The following is a 20,277-nucleotide window of genomic DNA, read 5'->3' as shown; positions in this document are numbered from 1 at the left end:
ACCGCTTATAATGTGTGTAGCATGGAAGATATCGCCATCTCTTGGTTGTTATGTTGACAATGAAAGTATACCGCTCAAAATATTATTCATCTCTATTTTAAAACCGAGCTCTAGCACCTCTACAAATCCCTGCTTCCCTCTATGAAGGGCCTATCTATTAACTTTTATGTTGAGTCATCATCCTCTTATTAAGAAGCACCAGTTGGAGAGCACCACTGTCATTTTCATTCATTACTGTTAGTTTACATTGAGTATGACTTGACTGGATCTCTTTTACCATGAATTACAATGTCTAGTCAGTCCTTGATCTTTAAAGGTGCTCTGCATTTATGTTTTGCGGTCTTAGAAAGGGCTAGCAAGATACCATCTTGTTATATCATATTATGATTGTTTTGAGAAAGTGTTGTCATCTAAGATTTATTATTATTGCTCGCTAGTTGATTATGCCATTGATATGAGAAAACTTGAGACCTGAGAGTTATTGTGAATATGGTTAGTTCATAATCTTTGCTGAAAACTTGAATGCTGGCTTTACATATTTACAACAAAAAAAGCAAATAGAGTTTGTAAAAGTTTTTCTTTATCACTTTCAGTTTATCAACTGAATTGCTTGAGGACAAGCAAAGGTTTAAGCTTGGGGGAGTTGATACGTCTCCGCCGTATCTACTTTTCCAAACACTTTTGCCCTTATTTTGGACTCCAACTTGCATGATTTGAATGGAACTAACCCGGACTGACGCTGTTTTCAGCAGAATTACCATGGTGTTATTTATGTGCAGAAACAAAAGTTCTTGGAATGACCTGAAACTTCACGGAACGTCTTTCTTGGAAATAATAAAAAATCCTTGCAAAAGATGAAGACCAGGGGCCCACACCCTAGCCACGAGGGTGGGGGCACGCCCCTACCTCGTGGGCCCCCCTGGAGCTCCTCCGACCTCAACTCCAACTCCATATATTTGCCTTCGGGGAGAAAAAAAAATAAAAGAAGAAGGATTCATCACGTTTTATGATACAGAGCCGCCGCAAGCCCTAAAACCTGTCGGGAGGGCTGATCTGGAGTCCGTTCGGGGCTCCGGAGAGGGGGATTCGTCGCAGTCGTCATCATCAACCATCCTCCATCACCAATTTCATGATGCTCACCGCCGTGCGTGAGTAATTCCATCGTAGGCTTGCTGGACGGTGATGGGTTGGATGAGATCTATCATGTAATCGAGTTAGTTTTGTTAGTGTTTGATCCCTAGTATCCACTATGTTCTGAGATTGATGTTGCTATGACTTTGCTATGCTTAATGCTTGTCACTAGGGCCCGAGTGCCATGATTTCAGATCTGAACCTATTATGTTTTCATGAATATATGTGAGTTCTTGATCCTATCTTGCAAGTCTATAGTCACCTACTATGTGTTATGATTCGGCAACCCCGAAGTGACAATAATCGGGACCACTCCCGGTGATGACTGTAGTTTGAGGAGTTCATGTATTCACTATGTGCTAATGCTTTGTTCCGGTACTCTATTAAAAGGAGGCCTTAATATCCCTTAGTTTCTATTAGGACCCCGCTGCCACGGGAGGGTAGGACAAAAGATGTCATGCAATTTCTTTTCCATAAGCACGTATGGCTATATTCAGAATACATGCCTACATTACATTGATGAATTGGAGCTAGTTATGTGTCACCCTATGTTATGATTGTTACATGATGAACCGCATCCGGCATAATTCTCCATCACCGATCCAATGCCTACGAGCTTTTCATATATTGATTCTTCGCTTATTTACTTTTCCGTTGGTACTGTTACAATCACTACAAAACACCAAAAATATTACTTTTGGTACCGTTACTTTTGTTACCGTTATCATTACTATCATATTACTTTGCTACTAAATACTTTGCTGCAGATACTAAGTTATCCAGGTGTGGTTGAATTGACAACTCAACTGCTAATACTTGAGTATATTCTTTGGCTTCCCTTGTGCCGAATCAATAAATTTGAGTTGAATACTCTACCCTCAAAAACTGTTGCGATCCCCTATACTTTTGGGTTATCAGGGAGCTGCTGTTCAGATGCGAAGACATCAGATGTAGTGGCGGCTGCCGTGTGCAATGGAGCCGGCACCAACCTGCATCGGTGGCTCGGTTCCTCATGCAGTGCCTCTATCAATCCGGCCACAAGGAAGCTAGCTCATGCAGTGCCTCCATCGATTGCTCGTAAGGTTTGTTGAACATGAATGAAATATTTAGTCAAACATTGAGAAAGCAAACTGAAGGATCCTTTGGCCTTCCACATGAAACCTCTCATTCTGAAGGCATACAACATGCGTGGTATACAATGATGAGAATAAAGGCTTCGGCATGCTTGGAGACATGTTTTGTTCTCTCTGACCAGGAAACATCAAAACTTGCTACCAAACAACGTCATACAAATGTCCAAAGGGAGAACTGCTCCCTATTCTGTACCTGCACCAATTGCTGTCAAAAACAAAGATTGCGCGAGATTCCTTGATAAAGAGCCAAACCGCTCAGATTCACAAAGCATTTCATGCAGAAATCAACCTTCAACACATATGAAAAAAAAAATTAGCTATATGTGACTGGAACAACCAATGCAAATTAAGCAATGAGAATAGACAGTGGATTCACATGAATTGTAAGATGAAGTAATATCGGATGGCGGTGGCTCCACACCTAGACCCGCTTTCCATCGTAGTCCCAGGACTTCCAGAACTGATTCTCGTGCACCTCGACGGCGGAAAAATCAGAACTAATGCAACACATTGTCCCTATAGATTCAGTCTTGAAGCGAGCACCACCCCCACTGCAGGGACCGACTATTTACTGGTGCACGCCAGCAGTGGCTAAGGCCAGCTTATTGGTAGGCATTTTTTCAAACATGTGGCGTGCACATGACAGAGTGAAAACTCTGAAAACTAATCCGTGATTTACAATCGTGAATTCAAATGAGCTACAAATCCCAACAGAAAAGGAAAACTCTTGTCTGATCCATATGAACCAGAACAAAAAAACACATAACATACAATGTTGTGTAATCTAGGTTGAGGAGACACAGAAAATAAGCCTCACCTACGCAGCAAGCAGGGGGCGCATCAGGAACACCCGATGCACAGCGGCAGCGTGAGACCCTCGTCCGTGCGTCCGCAAGGAGGGGCGACCTACCTCCTGTCCAAACGCGGGTGTGAGCGTGTGCCCTCCGCGAGGAACTACGAGTTGGAGAGGATCTCTGAGAGAGATGTGACCTCGGGGTTGGGGAGAGCCGGCGACGGTAGGCGGTCCGTCGGCGCGCGGCGTGCGGCGACAGGGGGGCCTGACGGCGTGAGGCGACAGGGGGCGGGCCAGCAGCGCGCCGGCGGCGCGTGGTGAGGCGGGGCAGGACAGGAGGTGGCGGCGCGCTGCAGTGGAGATCTGGACTTCTACGGAGCCGGCGACCGTGACTCCGTTGTCGGGCGGCGATGTCCGCTGCAAGGGGATCGGGAGGCATGGTCATGTGTACATTCTTCTTCTTCTTTTCTCATGCTCGTACCGGTTCGTGTCGACCTAATCATCAGAACTGCAGGTTCCATTATTAAAAAGGACGCGGTGGTGAACCCGACAGACTTATCCCGTATTTAATATTTTCAATTCTTTTTGCAAGGGCTATTTATATTTTCATAGGGACAAGTGAAAAGAAAAAAAGAAAAAAAGAAGATAGTCGAGCGGAGCAGCGTGGGAGAACCAGCCAGCTGAGCAGGCTAACGAACGAGAGGGGGCTACCTGGGCCACCCCATATTTTTTTAGGGGTACCCGGGCCACCCCATGTAGGCGTCTTAGCGGGCAATTGGGCTGGAATTCGCTTTCCCAGTCTGACCACACAACCCTAGCCTCCTCTCTAACCCTAACCATTCCTCCCCATAGCGAAAAACCTTCATAGCTCCTCGACGGCGGCGACTGAACGCATGCTGATCTAGGGGCGGCGCCAGATTCGACTGTTGTCTCCGGGTTTGGCCCTTGCGGAGGTCTTAACAATGTTGTCGAGGGCATTTGGTGGTTACAAGAGCAGTTTCTCGGCAGATCTCTCCGTGCAGGCCTTACACCGCGCGTTTGGTACCCTTTTGCAGTTCGATAGGAATCATCAGGCTCACCAGCTACATGGTCATCCAGTCTCACCTGATGGTTTTCCCCAAGAGCATAGCAGGTAAATTTTATTTGTCACACTTCTTCATGTGTCGCAGCAATAGCTTTACTTGTCAGTAGCCTATGAGGGATTCGGAATCCTCTCCGATTAGATTACTGAAGCAATGTTTTCGAGGGGCTTCACAAGTAATAATTTCCTGACAATTTTTTTTCATAAACAGCGTGTTTTCCTGATAGTTTTTTTTTGCAAATTGTGCAGTTATGTACGATTTAGTAGTATATACTACTCCCTCTGTTCCTAGATATAAGCCTTTTTAGGGATTTCAATAAAGTTAAAAGACTTACGAAAACTGCTTCCGTTGAATTGTATATGAAAAATAATTTTAATAATAGAAAAACAGAAGCAATTTTCGTAAGTCTTAACTTTGGCTGATAGGTACTGTAGCTGGTATTGCTGTGATTGGTTTAGTAGGTGTTTTATTTTATGGTTCATATTCTGGATTGGGTTCATCTCTATAGTAATCGGAGGGACCAGCAAGGTTTTTGAGTCGCCGAGTTAAGCCAAGTCGCCAAGGCTGCAGCTAGTGGCTTGCTGGCTTGAGTCAGTGACTTGCCTAGACTAATCGCTCCAAGTCGCCATGGCAGTACAGTGCACTCCCGCACCTGTTTCCCTCCTTTGCATAGCCCATTAATGCCAGATAAGCAAAGTTATCAGGCCGAACAGGCCCAGCACGGCCCAGCTAACCACTCCCGGCCCTCATCCACTCGCTAAACCTAGCGCTGCCAGCCCACACTCCTTCATCTGCGCCTCTCCCCTCGAACTTCTTCCTCTGCGCCGCCGGCGAGGAGAGGCGGCGCCTCCTCTCCCTTCCCCGCCTCCTCTCCCTCCCCCGCCTCCTCCCCAGCCTCACCCGCTTGCAGCTTCATCTCCTCCTCCCCCGCCTTAGTCTGTGCCGCCGCAGCCTCGCTCGAGGTCACGGCCGTCGCCGCGGAGGTCCAGTCGCCGTCGATCTGAAGGGGGTGCGTCGCCGGCGAGCTGCGGCGGCGGTTCCTAGGTCACGGCCGCGAGCGCCATGGCTTCCTCTCCTCCCGAGCTCCCTCCCTTTCCCTCTCTCTGTCGAGCCAGCAAGTCAATTAATCGACTAATTGCAGTGATTAATCGCAGAAAATCGCTGTTGAGCCAGCGAGTCGGGCGACTCGCTCTGCGAGCCAAGTCGCCCGCGCAAGCCAGTCACGGCGCGACGACTAGGCGATTAGTCGGTGACTAATTGGCGATTAGTCGGCGACTCAAAAACCTTGGGGACCAGATTGTAAACATGAAAAAGTAGGAGCTTAGCGGGTCCTTACCCCCCTTTATCTGATTATTAGAGCGGAAAGGACCCGCGGAATTTTACTCTTATAACGCGAATTGAATCTATTCGATTCAACCTTATGAAGCAACAAGAAAAAGAGATCACTCGAGGATCCAATATCTTATTCCACGAAGGAAGTATCTGAAAATCCTTGATTTAGTTTCGAGTAATAAACTAATAAAACCTTAATGGACCTAATTTGCTGAATCATTATAGATCCATAGTCATTCTGTTCTACGATTCCACTTCGACAAAAGGAAAGAGCATACCTAAATTCAATAGCTTTACGTCCGCTATCTCGATCATGATTTTCCTACCCTCAGGGGGAAAGTAAAGGCCCTTTCCTCTTTGGAAGGTTGTGGGCAAGGAGGGATTCGAACCCCCGACACCGTGGCGGCTAACTTCAAACAATAGGTAACTTAAAATAATAATAGCTATTATCTTAGGAATCGTCGATATTGGGAAAGTCCATAAAATTTAGGAACATTAGAGTTTTCATTAATATAGACTTTGTTTGGTAGTATCGTTTCCATTTTTTTTACAATAAACTCTTGCTTTGAGTGAAAATGGTAAATTGTTGTACGGCTAAAATTGTTTTGTAGAGAGCATTCAATTATGCCACACCTGTTGTTTACACAATTATGCACTACTCCCTCTCTTCCCATGAAGAGAGCATGTACTTCCTTCTAGTGTCTATTTATTTTTTATTGGCATTCGTGGATTGATCACCAGATGAAACATGGTTAGAGCTGTAATATGTCTTGAATTTACACTATATTCAATTAATCTAAATCTCGTAACGTTTTGCGGTATGTTTAGTTTGTGCTAAAGGTTGCCATGACAACAAAGTTGGCTAGCCAATTTTTTTGAGGTTTTGCTTGCCAATAGATTGGCCAACATTGGCTTGATAAAACAGACTAGAGTTGGTAGTGGAGTTTTATCCAAGCAAAAGCCAGTGTTGTGCTCACAACCAAAAATATGCTAGGGTTCACTTTGGTCGCAATCAAACACATCCTTCTTTCCAACTTTTCAGTTAATATCTCCATTTCCCACTAATCATGAATTGCATGCACCAATCAACGCCCACAGCGCACCAGCTAATTTATCAATCATTGGTAAGTCAAACTAGGGTGGCATGCATGGCATTAAAATAAGCGTGGCATGCACCCTTGGCATGCATGACATTAAAATAAGCGTGGCATACGCCCTTGGCCTGCAGGGGTATTAAACTAGCCTGGCAGGTTGGACCGAGGGGAAATTTTGGAAGAAAGCTTTTCACGGGAATGGAGGGGGTATTTTATGATCTGTACTTAGTCATTATTACCCTCATATTGACCATTTAATAATACTATATAATCACATGAGAATGAATGAGTGGTTAATATTGTTTGGACCACCAGATAATCAAATCCCTAAAAAACAATAGGGGGCTCTTTGAATCACATGAATCCATAAATGCTGGAACAGAAACCATAGGATCATAGTGTCATGACCATATGAACCCCACAGGATTTTGGCTTGTTTGATTGCATCATAGGAATGTATCACAAAAGAATCCTTGGGAAAAAAAATCCTGTATGATTCCATCCCACAAATCAAACGACAATCACAGGAAAAATCCTAAGTATTCCAACCCTCTAGAATTCCTATAAAAATCATTTGAATTAAAGATGCCCTAGAAGGGGAAACAATTGTAATCTTTGTATGTTTTCTGTTCTGTGTATTGGTTGAAAACAGGGGCGTTCCGTCAGCCTGTATGTTTGAACCAACTGGTACTGTTTGTGGAAGCTTTGATCAAAAGTTGGCCACACTGAGGAGCACTGGGGATTGTGTCAGTGAATATGAGCTCAGTGTGCTGTTGAAGAAGATACCTGTCCCTGTTTGTTATGTTTGGTGTGATCCCTCCCCCTGAATGCATATAACCCAGGTATGTGAATCAATATGTATATATGTGGGTGTGTGGGTGGGGTGGGTGTGTGTATTTGTAATCACTAGAGCTGTTAATAGATGTTGTTCACTTTAAAATCTTGCAGGAATCTAAAATCTGGCACTGATGTATGAACATTTAAATATCTAGAGTTAAGATGATGTCAGGTGCCAACAATCTTGCAATACTATTGTTTTGGCAAAATCTTTGCCATGATAATATCGTTCATGCTCAATTATATCCGCTGAAACAATCATGTGAATTCAAATGATACCTGCTGGCAACCATTTATCATATCTTCAATCTCAGACTTACCAAAAAGAAACCTGTGTTACTGTCATTCATATCTTTATTTTCATGAAAAATGGGGTCTAGTAGTCACATTCAGGATATGTCTCTACTATATTACTCTTCCTTTTTGTATATCATATTGAATGTACTCTTTTAATGAGTCCAACTTAATATTGGCCTTTAGGACTCATGGATTTTGTGCTGATCACGCCCTTTGTTCTTCATGGTTGCTTTTTAGTATTTTCCCCTACTCTTTCCTTTGTTCAGTCCATGCACTACTCAGTCCATTGTTTTGCCACTACCTCTGTTTTACACTTTAACGATATGTATGTGAGATGATATATGTATGCTTTATTGTCAATGATGTAGTTGTTCATGAGAGCATTTTGGAGCTTATATATGATGTTTACGATAAATTTGCGTGTAACTATCCTTGTTGTGCACAGGGGATCTCAATGACAAGTAATGTTAATAAGATGGTTAAAGCTGGTTTCGAAGTTAAACTATTGATGGCAGATTGGTTTGCTCGAATGAACCATCAGATCACGATGAAGGTTGGTAGTGATCTAAGTAATATTCAGACTATTGGCCGGTATAATATTGAGGTTTGGAAAGCAATTGGCATGAACCTTGGTGGGGTTGAGGTCGTGCAGTTGTCGGATAAAATAAGTTGCAAAACAGATGAATACTGGTCACTTGCAATGGATATTGCAAGAAAAAGCGATCTGAGCAGAATAAAGAGTTGGCTTCGTGTTTATGCATCAAAAGATCCAAGGTATCTTTACGTTCATATTATTGAATGGTTTAAGTTTATGTTTTCACATGCTAGTTCCTTTTTTTTGTGTACTAAGCAGGCGTTGTCAAGGAAGTATTGATCCTTATATGTCCAGAGAATTTTCAGCTGCTGAAATAGCTAATCCTTGCTTGCAGAGCGCTGGTATATTATTGCAGAAGGTCTGTATTTTAATTTTTTCTGTTGCTGTTGATTTTTGTTAGCTTGGCCTGATTGCATTGGAAGTAACAACCAAGACCTCAAGTACTTGGATATCTGAATTGTTAGAACAAAGACCAAATAATCATGTGTCTGTCTCCATAAGAAATACTCCCTCCGCCCCATAATATAAGAATGTTTTTGACACTATAGTAGTGTAAAAAACGTTCTTATATTATGGGACAGAGGGAGTATATAAGAAAGATTGGCAAGCAAAAGCAAAGTATATAGAACTATAGACCAACATGATTGGATCTGTATGCTGAAACTGCACTAAGTACTTGGCAGCTAGAACAGCATCAAGCGTGCAACAATATTTTAGTTGAATCTTTAAAAACAACTGCTGTCCAGCTTATGGATGGAGAACAGCAAAAGTTGGGCAGCCCGCCAGCATACTCATGTTCCATGTTATCCAGTTCCCTATGTTGTATGAATGTCAAGAATTTACTAATGGTATTTCTGATAAAACTTACCATCGAGAATTTTATAATTTCTAATAACCGTGTCGCCATGGATTAGGATGTGTAACATGTGACCTCAGCTGTACCTGTCTAAACTGGTGGAGTTTGGTAAAGATGATCTAAGCGTCTTGTATTGGTGGTTGAGACGATTGCATTAATGTTTATGATAGAGGTGTTGTTCTTGTTCTTCTGCTGATGCTTTTGCCCAGTTAACTAAGACACATAGTTGCACTCGAGGTGCTTTACAAGTTGCCTCTCTTAGAGCCATCACCAGCAGGGATTACAGTTTATTGGGGCCGAAGAATAAAAACATACTCTTGGGATCCAATCACAACCCCTATTTTAGGGAGGCACCAAAATATTGCCCTGAGCCCCTTCTCCTGTGGGTTCAAAGAGGGCCCTTTCCCCTGTACAAGGCGCGAAGACATTTCTGCTCCTGCCCGGCCCCTCCTCCGTCATCCTGCTGCTTCTCTCGCCCCAGCCGGTCTTTTGAGTTATCGCTCCCTGTGAGGCTGCTAAATTTGGCCTGCTCTGTTTTGGGCCGTTCTGCTTTCTTGATTCAATTTAAAAGTCCTTGATGCTGGAGTGTTTCTTCATCCTGGATTGGTGAGGATGAATTAGCTGTTACTTTAAACTGGTTCAGGAGAATCGAATTGTTTCTAAGATTCTAAAGGATGATTAAACCCATGAGCCGAATATACACTGCAGGGAAAGGCTTACAACTGCTTCAGGATAATTGAATTATTTCTAAGGATGATTTGTTTTGAGGCGCCATATGGTCTCTTAAATAAATTTGTAGACATTAGTCAGAGATTCTTATCATGAATAAATAAATGTGTGCTTAGAGGTGTTTTGAGTCGCTAAATATATTTACCCAAAAAATCATATTGAGAAAACTGACCTTGCTCTATGGATGTTTTTACACAAGTCCTCTGCCTATGGTTAAGCTAATTTTGCCAAAAATAATGCATAAACAAATCTGTAATACTGGTGTCTTTATGTTGTGACGTTAAATAGTTAAATTGACATCATATCTTTTAAGACCTTGTATGTCTGCTAGGTTAGAGTACTTCATAAAGTTGTTGCTTGCTGGGCTCCCAGAACATTTTCTTCTATTCTCTACTGGCCTCTGCCTATGGTTATGCTAATTTTATCAAAAATACTAGAAGCCAAATATGCACTGAGCCTCAATTGTCTCTAACAAACCTGGAATACTAGTGTCTCAATATGATCCGACTTGTAATGGTTATATTGACACAAAGCATATCTTTGCAAGGTCATGTGTTGCTTAGGTTATCTAGTGGGAGCATGTTTGAACTTGCATCTAAATATGCCTTCTTGCGTGCATAGGTTCGTTTGTTTACTTGCAGGATGAAGGCTAAAGTTGGTGTCGTTTGCTTTGGGTTTTAATATAGATAAAGTATCTCAACTTAAAATACAGTACTTCTATGTTTTATCTGGAATGCTTGCATAAGAATCTTTCTTTTTGCGGGTGTATAAAAACCTTTCTAACTGCAGGCGGACGTTTGGCTTTTGAACTTGGATCAGCATGGGGGGCACATATTAGCTAGGCAGTACTGCAAGCACATCGAGAGGGAAACTATACCAATTGCTTTCTTTAACAGTATCTTTATAATTGTGTTATATTTGCTCTCTTATTTTCCATATTTTTTACAATACATTTGCGTACACATACATGTACCCTTAACTTAAAATACAGATGTGCTACCAAATTTGTTAGAGCATCCTGGATTTGGGGGTTGTAACGATACAAGATGGACCATCTTCATGGAAGACTGTGAGGTCTGAGCTCTGATATTCACAAAGGTCCTTGTTTATTGGTCTAGTTGCATATGAGTTGTGAAGTTGTGGGGGTCAAATGTCCTTGCAAATCTTCGTGTACTATTAATATTGCTAGACATTGCTTTTTAGTTGTAGCACAATGCTATTTGATTTTTTAGACCAATGTATCTGTAGGATGTTTTAAATCCTAGCACATCGCTAGATGATTTTTAGTACCAATGGTATCTGTAGGATGATTTATGACTCATTTAAGTGGAGTAGTGAAGATGAGTTCTTGCAGAATTACGTTTGCAAGATAAAGGTCCAACATAGTTAACCGGTGATATTTGGATTCTATAACTTCAGCCTAGATGTGATAGGAATTCTTTTATTTATTGTTAGACATGTAGTTTTGATTGCTGATTTGCTGTCAATACCATCTTTTTTTTGTGTTTAATGTTGTCTAGAATGTCAACAGTTGCCTTTTGTTTATTGCAGGAAGAAGTCTGTTCAAAAATAGAGGATGCTTTCTGCCCTCTTAAAAATGCAAAATGTAATCCGTGTTTGGAGTACATAAAGTATATTATCTTACCTTGGTTTGGAAAATTTGAGGTGCTGCGGACTGGAGAGAACAGTGGTATAAAGTAAGTTGGGCTGCCAAGTTACATTTCTTCTTGTTTCCCGTTGAATTTATGTAATAAACCAGTGGAATGTACACTTATATCATTCAGTCATTGCAATTATGTATTTCTAGGAAGGCTTTCAATATATTATCATGTAGATTTGGTTGATGATAACTTCTATGCAGGACGTTCATGTGCATGGAAGAGCTTGCTGCTGATTATGAAAGTGGCGCTTTGCATCCAATTGATGTGAAGCAGGCGCTTGTCAAGGCAATAAATATGATGTTGCAGGTAAATTTCTTTATCTGTCTTCTAACTTGCAGTGATTCTTATTCTATGTATGTTTTGTCATTTCTCTGATTGATTTTGAAAGTTCCGTTGATATCAATGGATGTATCGATCAAAAGATTTTGCGTATGATTGACACAATGTCTCAATATTAAATCAAATAGTATTAACCTAGAAGCCTAGTGGTATTGTTCATTTGTGCCCCTTTTCTAGGTTCGTTTCGTTCGTTGGATGACAATTGGACCTTTATTTGGCGCCTTCCTTGTATAATTTGTGCTAGACATTAGTACAAGTTAGTATTGTGCATGTCCTCCCCATGTCACCTAATCATCGACTAGATATAAAGGTTTGACTTGTTTCGTTCTTAGAGAGCCTGAAGAATGGTACAAGGACAAAATGCATGAAAATTTATAAAACGGAAGAAACAAAAGGCTTTATTTGACGGTGTTCCTGGTCAGCACAAAAACCAGAGGAAGAAACCTTTTTGGCCTACAACTTACGTTAGAATCTGATTATGGCCATTTCTGGTTGAGCTTTTTAACCAGCTGGATATATATGTTTGACTCAATTCCTTATGAATTAGAGCCTGAAGGTATTGCATGCGGAAAATGCATGAAATTTCATAAAGCGGAAGAAATCAAAGGTTTTATTTGATGGTGTCTCTGGTTGGCACAAAAACAAAAGAAAGAAACCTTTTCTGTCTTCTCTCTCAGAACATCTTCTCTCTTATCCTTGCATTAGAATTTGACCATATCTGGTTAGGCTTTTTATAACCAACTCTCTTATCCTATAAGCTCTGACCCATCTCCAAGCAAGCAAACCTCTAAAAAACCAGCAAGTTCCGGTAACTCATCTGAAAAACAGTTTGACCCTACTTTCACATGTTCTCTATGTACTAATTTTGGATTGCCCTAAAAGCTGATGGTATCCACCAACCATGCCCACTAATAGATACTTCTGCCCTGTTAGTATCAATTGGAGAGCAGTTACCAGCTGTTCCAGTGATTTTTCTCAGCTATGCCTAAGGACCTTCTAACGGCCCTTGTGTTCTTGTTCAACATAATGTAAGGGCTGTCCAAAATTGACGTGGAATTTTGTGGTAGATGACAAGCTAGAGCCATGTTATTTAAACTAGAGCCATTTTATTCTAGTATTATATCTATATAGTTTTTGGTGATAGGTTTTATTTTATGAAGTATGAAAGAAATATTTACTGATCTTCATCCAATACGGCCATATGAATCAACTCCCCTCATTAATGTGAACGATGACACATTGCATTTATGCATGTCTGTGAGTTTAAGTGATTAGTCCTAATTGTTGAGGGAAGGTTGTTCTTTTTACCTTGCTTATGTGATCAACAAAATGTGCTTTATATTCTAGAATTATTGGAGCATTTTAGTAGTTATTAATTATACATTCAAATATTTGTTTTTATCATAATAACACTTAACTCTGATTTTCATTTTTTCTGTTTCAAGCCTGTCCGTGACCATTTCAGTAGCAATGATGAAGCAAAAGAACTCAAGGAAGCTATGCAGGTACATTTTTTATCAACCCTATTTGGTCATTACGATGTAGTATAGCATACAATTTATAGGGTAGAAGCATTTCGTTGAAAACTTTTCTGTTAACTATAAGTTGGAAACCCAACTGTTTGTCTACAAATAAAATTTGATTTGGCCCTAAATAAGTCTGCCAATTTAATGCTGACTAACATAACATTCGGATGGTGCTAAACTGATACTCCCTCCATTTCTGTATACAAGCCCACTTCATATTTTATGTCGAACTTTGACCATTAATTTTATCAACGAATTGTGAGTTATATGCCACAAAAAGCATGCCATTAATGCACATTTTCAAAGAACTTTTGATATAATTTTGATGACGTATATCCCATATTTTGTTGACCAAAATTACAAGTCAAAGTTTGACATGAAAAATGAAGTGGCCTTGTATACAAAAATTAAAGGAGTTTAGATTGCATTCGGGCTGCCATAAGTAGGGACCTTGCTCTCTCCACATTAAACTTTGCGCTTGTGTTGTTTAAACTTTTCTACGTTACCCATCTATCTTCCGTTAGATTCTACTGGAGGAATAAAAGCTAGGAGTGGAACGAGAAACTTTACGTGAGCAACGTAGAGGTCAAATTTAAGGAGCCAAGTTTGTGACTTAAATGGTCTTAATATGACGTGTGCTGTCTGTGACCTTGGTTTGACTGTTGCACTAGTCGAATTTGCTTTCAACTCTATTCCATACTGTTGCTGCTTCAAAATGTTGGAAGGCGTCGTGAGCTAGTGCTTATTTTTAATGAGAAAATTGAAATACTGGGCTGCATACTTTCTGGAATTATTAGAATTGGGTTGTGCCAACCGTCTGCATTCTAATGCTTGATTTATTTGAAATTACAAGGCAGAGTTCTTAAAGAAACTTGCATCAAAATATTGACCATCTTCCTTCAAAATTATTATTTCTTTGATAAGATATCAGCCAGGGTATTTTTTCTTTTATTATGTCAAGAAAATTCTATGGTAATCTTCCTTTTCTTCTGCAGATATTCAACAGTAATATCTGGTGAGCAAAAGGTCCACATGCAGGCGGATATTCATAGGAGCGAACGAGCACACCTGCTCACGGAATCGCTAGGCATCCGTCGCATTAGGATCGAGGCCACTGAAGGTATTATCGAGTGTATACGTTGTCCAGAATGAACTATCCGGCCCATATAGTACAGGGGCGGACCCGCATCAACATTGGACGTTTGTTTGGCACTTGACGGACACAAAGTCATGTACCGACCTGCAGGCTAACGGAACGCAACGGGAGCTCCTAACCGGCGCTCTCAGCGCTGGTTTCTGGTACTGGCGCCCGAAGGGGTAGCCAGAAAAAAGCGAAAAAAAACAACCGCAAAAATGGTTCTCCTCATGGACCGAACTCGCGCCATAAGGACAGAGAACAGTTTGTTTACCACCTCACCTACTTTGCGCTAATGAGCAAATCCAGGGCGAACTTATATAAGCACATTTGTAGTTGCGCAATTCGCTTTGTTTTTTATTTTTTTTGAAAACATTTTGGGAAAAGTCCATGAATCACAGGAAAGTTCATCTGTTTTTAAAAAAATCGATTTTGAAAAAGAGTTCACGATTTTGAGATAAATGTCTATCAATTTTTAAAAATAGTTCACAAATCATGACAAAAAAAAGTTCACAGATTTGAAAAAAGTTCATCAAAATTCAAAAAAGGTTCATCGATTTTGAAAGTAGTTCATTGATTTTGAAAAAGTTCATCAAAGTTCAAAAAAGGTTCATTGATTTTGAAAAAAAAATCATCAAAATTCAAAAAAGGTTCATCGATTTTGGGAAAAGTTCATCAAAATTCAAAAAAGGTTCACCGTTTTTGCAAAAATTTCATCAATTTTGAAAAATAGATCACGATTTTTCAAAAAAGTCATCGGTTTTGGAAAAAAGTTTACAAAAAGGTGAAAAAAGTTCATCGAATTTGAAAATAAATTCATTAAAATTGGGGAAAAAAGTCGTCAAATCTGAAGTAGTTCATCAACATTGAAAAAAGTTCACCAAATTGCAAAAATTGTTCATCGAATTTGACTAGAAGTTAATCAAAATTTTTAAAAAAGTTCATGGATTTTGAAAAAAGTTGATCAATTTGAAGAAAATGTTCATGTATTTGCGAACCAATTCATCGTGCCAAGACGAAGAGAAAAAAGAAAACAAAAAATTTAAATAGGTAAACAAAAAAAGGAAAAAGGAAGAAGAACGAATACTAGGGTTCGAATCCTGGTAGCGCCCTTTTTTGCGGATTAAGACACAAAATAAAAACACGTAATGGGCCAGCCCAGTGCGCCGCGGGGGGTGTGCGCCCGTTTGCACCCATGCCTGTAACGGGCGCCGTTTAGGGAATGCCGAACGCAACGTGGACGGTATACGCACGGCAGCATTTACGTTGGGTGGTTGGGCCACCAAACAAACTCGTTGGTTTTTCTAGCCAGTCCCCCAAACTTGTTGGGTGGTTGAGCCCGTTTATTGACATGATAAAAGATTTCCCAAATCGAAGGAAGAACCACCCAAAGTTCATCAAACTTAATGTGGATGCGGCCTTTTTTTGCGGATCAAGGAGTTGGAGCTATGGCAGCAATTATTAGAGATGAACGAGGTATTTTCCTTGCAGCTCAATGTAAGTTTATCCCATATGCAGCGGACGCAATGACATCAGAGGCAATGGCGATGAGAGACGGACTGAACTTGGCAAATAGCCTAGGGTTCCAGCGAGTTGAAGCGGAATCCGACTCTCTAACGGTGATCAACTGCTGCTCCGGTCAGAGTACTTGGTGGGACGCGGCGGCAGCGATATTCGCGGAATGTGTGGACATCTCTACCTTGATTGGGAAGGTCAACTTTAAGCATTGTTTTCGATCAGCAAATCAAGCGGCACATGTGCTAGCTAATTTTAGTTATTGTAATAAACTTTCTTCTAGTTGAACCGACGAGCCTCCAGATTGTCTGGTGAGCAAGCTCGTAGACGATGTATCTTTATGCATTAATCAATCAAGCTAGCCATAATGGCCTTTCCTCAAAAAAAAAAGTCACCCTGTACCCTCAGCGCAAGCAAGTTTGATTACTACTGTACCATATCATACAAAGATTGCCATTTCCGTTTCAGACATTACTTGCAACACTCTGAATGTGACCTTATAGTTACAGTAATAACGGAAAAACCCGCCAGCGAACACTTAATCGGTGTCCGATAGCTACAAGGCTACAACATAATTATTTTTTTGAAACCAAGGCTACAACAGAATTCATCCACCAAATGCTGCACACCACAAATGTTTCCGCAGTTTCCCTAAAAAAAATGTTGCCACAGGTTTTACATCAACAATTACACTTGGTGCTTTTTTTAGGGAACGCCGTCATGTCTCGCTTTATTGCTTAAAGAATAGTTACATTGTCCACGAGATAGGGCAAAATAAAATCAGGAGGTTCATCAACCCAATTACATGTAGCCATAAACGTAATAGAGTGCTTCGCTAGCTCATGTACCAGAGTTTGAGTCCCTTGGACAATGATTAAATTGGACATTCCCAATCGAATTTGCAGTGTCGATGATGCTCGCAAAAATAGCAGCTGATACGTTCCATCAAGTTTCCTGACCCTAGCATGCATTGATAACCTCCAGCAAGTCTGATTCAGCTCGAACGTTGTTGCATCTAATAGAATTTGCCAATTCAAAACTTTCATAGCAATAGTCAGAGACAAAGTTATATGTTCGCATGAAGCTGGCACAAGATTTCCATGTGTATCCCTTATAATAAGGAAGCATCGACGTTGAGTTTGACAAATCCCATGTCTGGCTTCTTCCATCGTTTTGACAGCATGGCGATACATTTTCTGGAAGGCGCCTGTTGTTTAGAGGTGGGACAGTCTCACTATGAATTCGTTGCTGATGAATACACCAAAGGTACCATGCACTGACGGCCAGCAGTTCTGGAAGAGTAACATTAGGTGCTCCAGGAACATTCCATGATTACCGAACTCAATCCATCAACGTGCATCACATCAAAGATGATGGTATGAACATGCAATTTCCATAATTCCACTGCAGGCGTACACTCAAAAAGCAAGTGTTTAACATCCTCAACGCCCAAGTTACAGATTGGGCAGTGACCTTCAGTACCGATGTGTGTCTATTTGCAAGGATAGATTTCAGCGGCATGATCCCATGCAAAGCATCCAGCAAAAAAATCTTGCTTCCAAAGAATTCGCCAAACTGGTGACCTGAGATCAAAGAAGATGAAAGATGGTTACCATATTGGTGTCTCCCTTCAACATGATGTTTTCTCCACAGTTTCAGCATGCTTCTCTGCGTATCCCCTGAATGTGCACACTCTGCCAATGCATGCATGGTGGCCGTTCTGTAGGCGGCCGTGCAACACGAGCCTTGCACGATGTAAACCGTTTCATGCATAATCGGTTGACTAGTACCAAGGGTAAACTCCTCTCGTGCTGTAATTTTAAGGTTCTATAGCTCTAGAAAACACCATGTACTGACAAACAATAGAAGTTTTCAAGTTAAGTGTATGCATACTCATTAAAATATTCATTTACCAGTTCGTCATGATATTCAAATGCTCAATAGGTCAGTGCAGAATGAATTAACACAAACCATTGACAAACAGATTCTGAGCGAAAACACGCACGATGGTAGTGTTTGAAGAGTTAGCAGTGCCAACTGGATTTTTATTCTTTTGAGAATAGATGAAATGCTGACTGTATTCATCATCACCAATCAGTTACAATCATCTAGAGTACATCGCGAGAGGAAAGAAAAGCACATATAGGAGCTGTTTGGGAAACCATCAGCTCCGCCAAATCCAAGGATCCGCAGAGTTCCCCGCTCCATGATTTTGAACTGCTACTTTGGCTGCTCCGGGAGCGGAGTCACGGAATGGGAGGGACAACGAACAGGCCCATAGTGTCTGGCCTGCTCTACTGTGCAACAAAAAGACAAGTCTAGAATCAAGAAACCGAAACAAATTGGTTTGAACTTGCAGACGCAATACCATCCATCGTCTAGAATCAAGAAACTGAAACCAAATGGTTTGAACTTGCAGACGCAATACATACCATCCATCGTCTAGAATCAAGAAACTGAAACGAAATGGTTTGAACTTGCAGAAGCAATACCATCCATCGTCCTTGCCGGTCGTCCTTGCCTGTTCACTGTTCTAAGTCCGGCACCGACAAGCTCATGCTCGAGCAAACGCCGTTCAGTTCTACTTAGTGCCGGCGGCCGGTCGCCCACATCATCAATGCTAGACTCGCCTGCTATATCCAGCAGATCTGGAGCGGGCTGCGCCGGTGGCGCGTAGTCACCGCCATCAACGCCAGCACAGGGAATCTGTCCAACGGGGTAACACGCTCCCTGAGATTCATGCTACGAAAGATCCACCATGAATGGAATTCAGGCGAGGGCAACAAGCATACCTATCAACCGGATCGGATAAGAACTCGAACCCATCCCCCGTCGCCTCCGCCATCGCAATGAGTACAACCCTCTCCGGCCGCGAATCCAGGGGAAAATAGCGTCTCTGAGAATTACTTTTTTTTTTACCCCAAGCGCCGTTCGTCAAAGCCAGTACTTGGAGTTTTTTTTTTGAGCATCAGCCAGTACTTGGAGTTCACGACCGGCGTCAGGCCAGTGGCGTTCTCCGTCGACACGTCGTGCGGGCCCATCCCCGCATGTGCCCTCTTCTTTTCGCGTATACGCGGCAGTATTTCCATCCTCCATAAATGCAGACCAAACGTGCCGATGTACCATTGGACCATACAGCGGGAGCGCGCGAGCTCGTGAGCTACATCGCCACTCTTCACATGCAGGGCTGTACAAACTATTTTATGAATTGGGGTGATGTAAAACAATTGTTTGAAAGATAACATACCAAAATAATACTTGAAAAATTATCTATGGCATTTTTGGGTCTGAGGCTATCTAAAATAATTGTTTGAAAGATATCAGTTTGAAAAATTATGTATGACAATTTTTGGTCTGAGGCGATCTAAAACTATTGTTTGAAAGATATCAGCTAATAATTCTTGTGGTATTGGTATAAAGCATTTTTAATTATTTTGAAGATATTGAACTTCACATGTGATAAAATAATAAAAATGATATCTATAGCTAGTACAAAGCAAAGCATTGTGGGTTTGGGCGATGTAAAAAGAGAACTTTTGCAATATGGAATTGAAAAAAATAGAAAAAGCTCTCAAAAACCTTTTTTGAGTATTATTCATTGGTGTATAATTATTATGTGTATTATTCTAAAATATAAATTGTATAATGTATCACGATTTAGGAATTGGAATAATACTCAAAAATGGCTTCTTGGCTGTTGAAAACCAAACCATTTTTGTGTCTGGTGATTTAAAACAATTGTTTGAAAATATTAGCTAATAATACTTAAATCGTATTGATACAATATATTTTTTTGAGCTGGTGCAATATAAAACAATTGTTCGGAAGATATTGAAATTCTGACAAAATAAGGAATTATTTTTGGGTGTGGGGTGATGTGAAACAATTTTCATACAATATTTAACTTTTGCAATGTAGAACCAAAATAATAATTTTTGATTGAAAACGCACTTACAAACCATTTTTTGTTTTAAGCGATGTAAAGTGTTACTCCCTCTCTCAGTGTACAGGGTGTGCGTGTATTTCAGGGTCGTCAATTTGACATACCTAATACAAGTCATATATTATAAAAAATGTATCAATATAAACTTCAGATGTTTTATTTTCAAACACTATAATTTTTGTGTTATATAACTTATATTAGGATGATAAAATTGGCAACCTAGGTATACACGTATGACTTGTAAACTGAAATGAAAGAAGGATAATAATTGGAATATAA

The 20,277-nt window shown here is 40.8% G+C and overlaps 1 long non-coding RNA gene and 1 pseudogene across 1 annotated transcript; one reads left to right on the top strand and one right to left on the bottom strand.

The window, feature by feature from the left end:
- Nucleotides 1-3,830: 3,830 nt before the first annotated feature.
- On the top strand, nt 3,831-14,821 carry LOC119302081 (annotated as a pseudogene).
- Nucleotides 14,822-18,355: 3,534 nt separating this feature from the next.
- LOC119297545 lies at nt 18,356-18,999 on the bottom strand. The gene is made up of 2 exons (XR_005145675.1): nt 18,848-18,999; nt 18,356-18,761 (listed from the first exon to the last, which is right to left on the bottom strand). It is a non-coding gene; the product is annotated as an uncharacterized LOC119297545 (long non-coding RNA).
- Nucleotides 19,000-20,277: the final 1,278 nt, after the last annotated feature.

Source organism: Triticum dicoccoides, chromosome 5A (assembly GCF_002162155.2).
Source record: "Triticum dicoccoides isolate Atlit2015 ecotype Zavitan chromosome 5A, WEW_v2.0, whole genome shotgun sequence".
Lineage (NCBI taxonomy): Eukaryota > Viridiplantae > Streptophyta > Magnoliopsida > Poales > Poaceae > Triticum > Triticum dicoccoides.
This window is presented reverse-complemented; position numbering and strand designations above follow the sequence as displayed.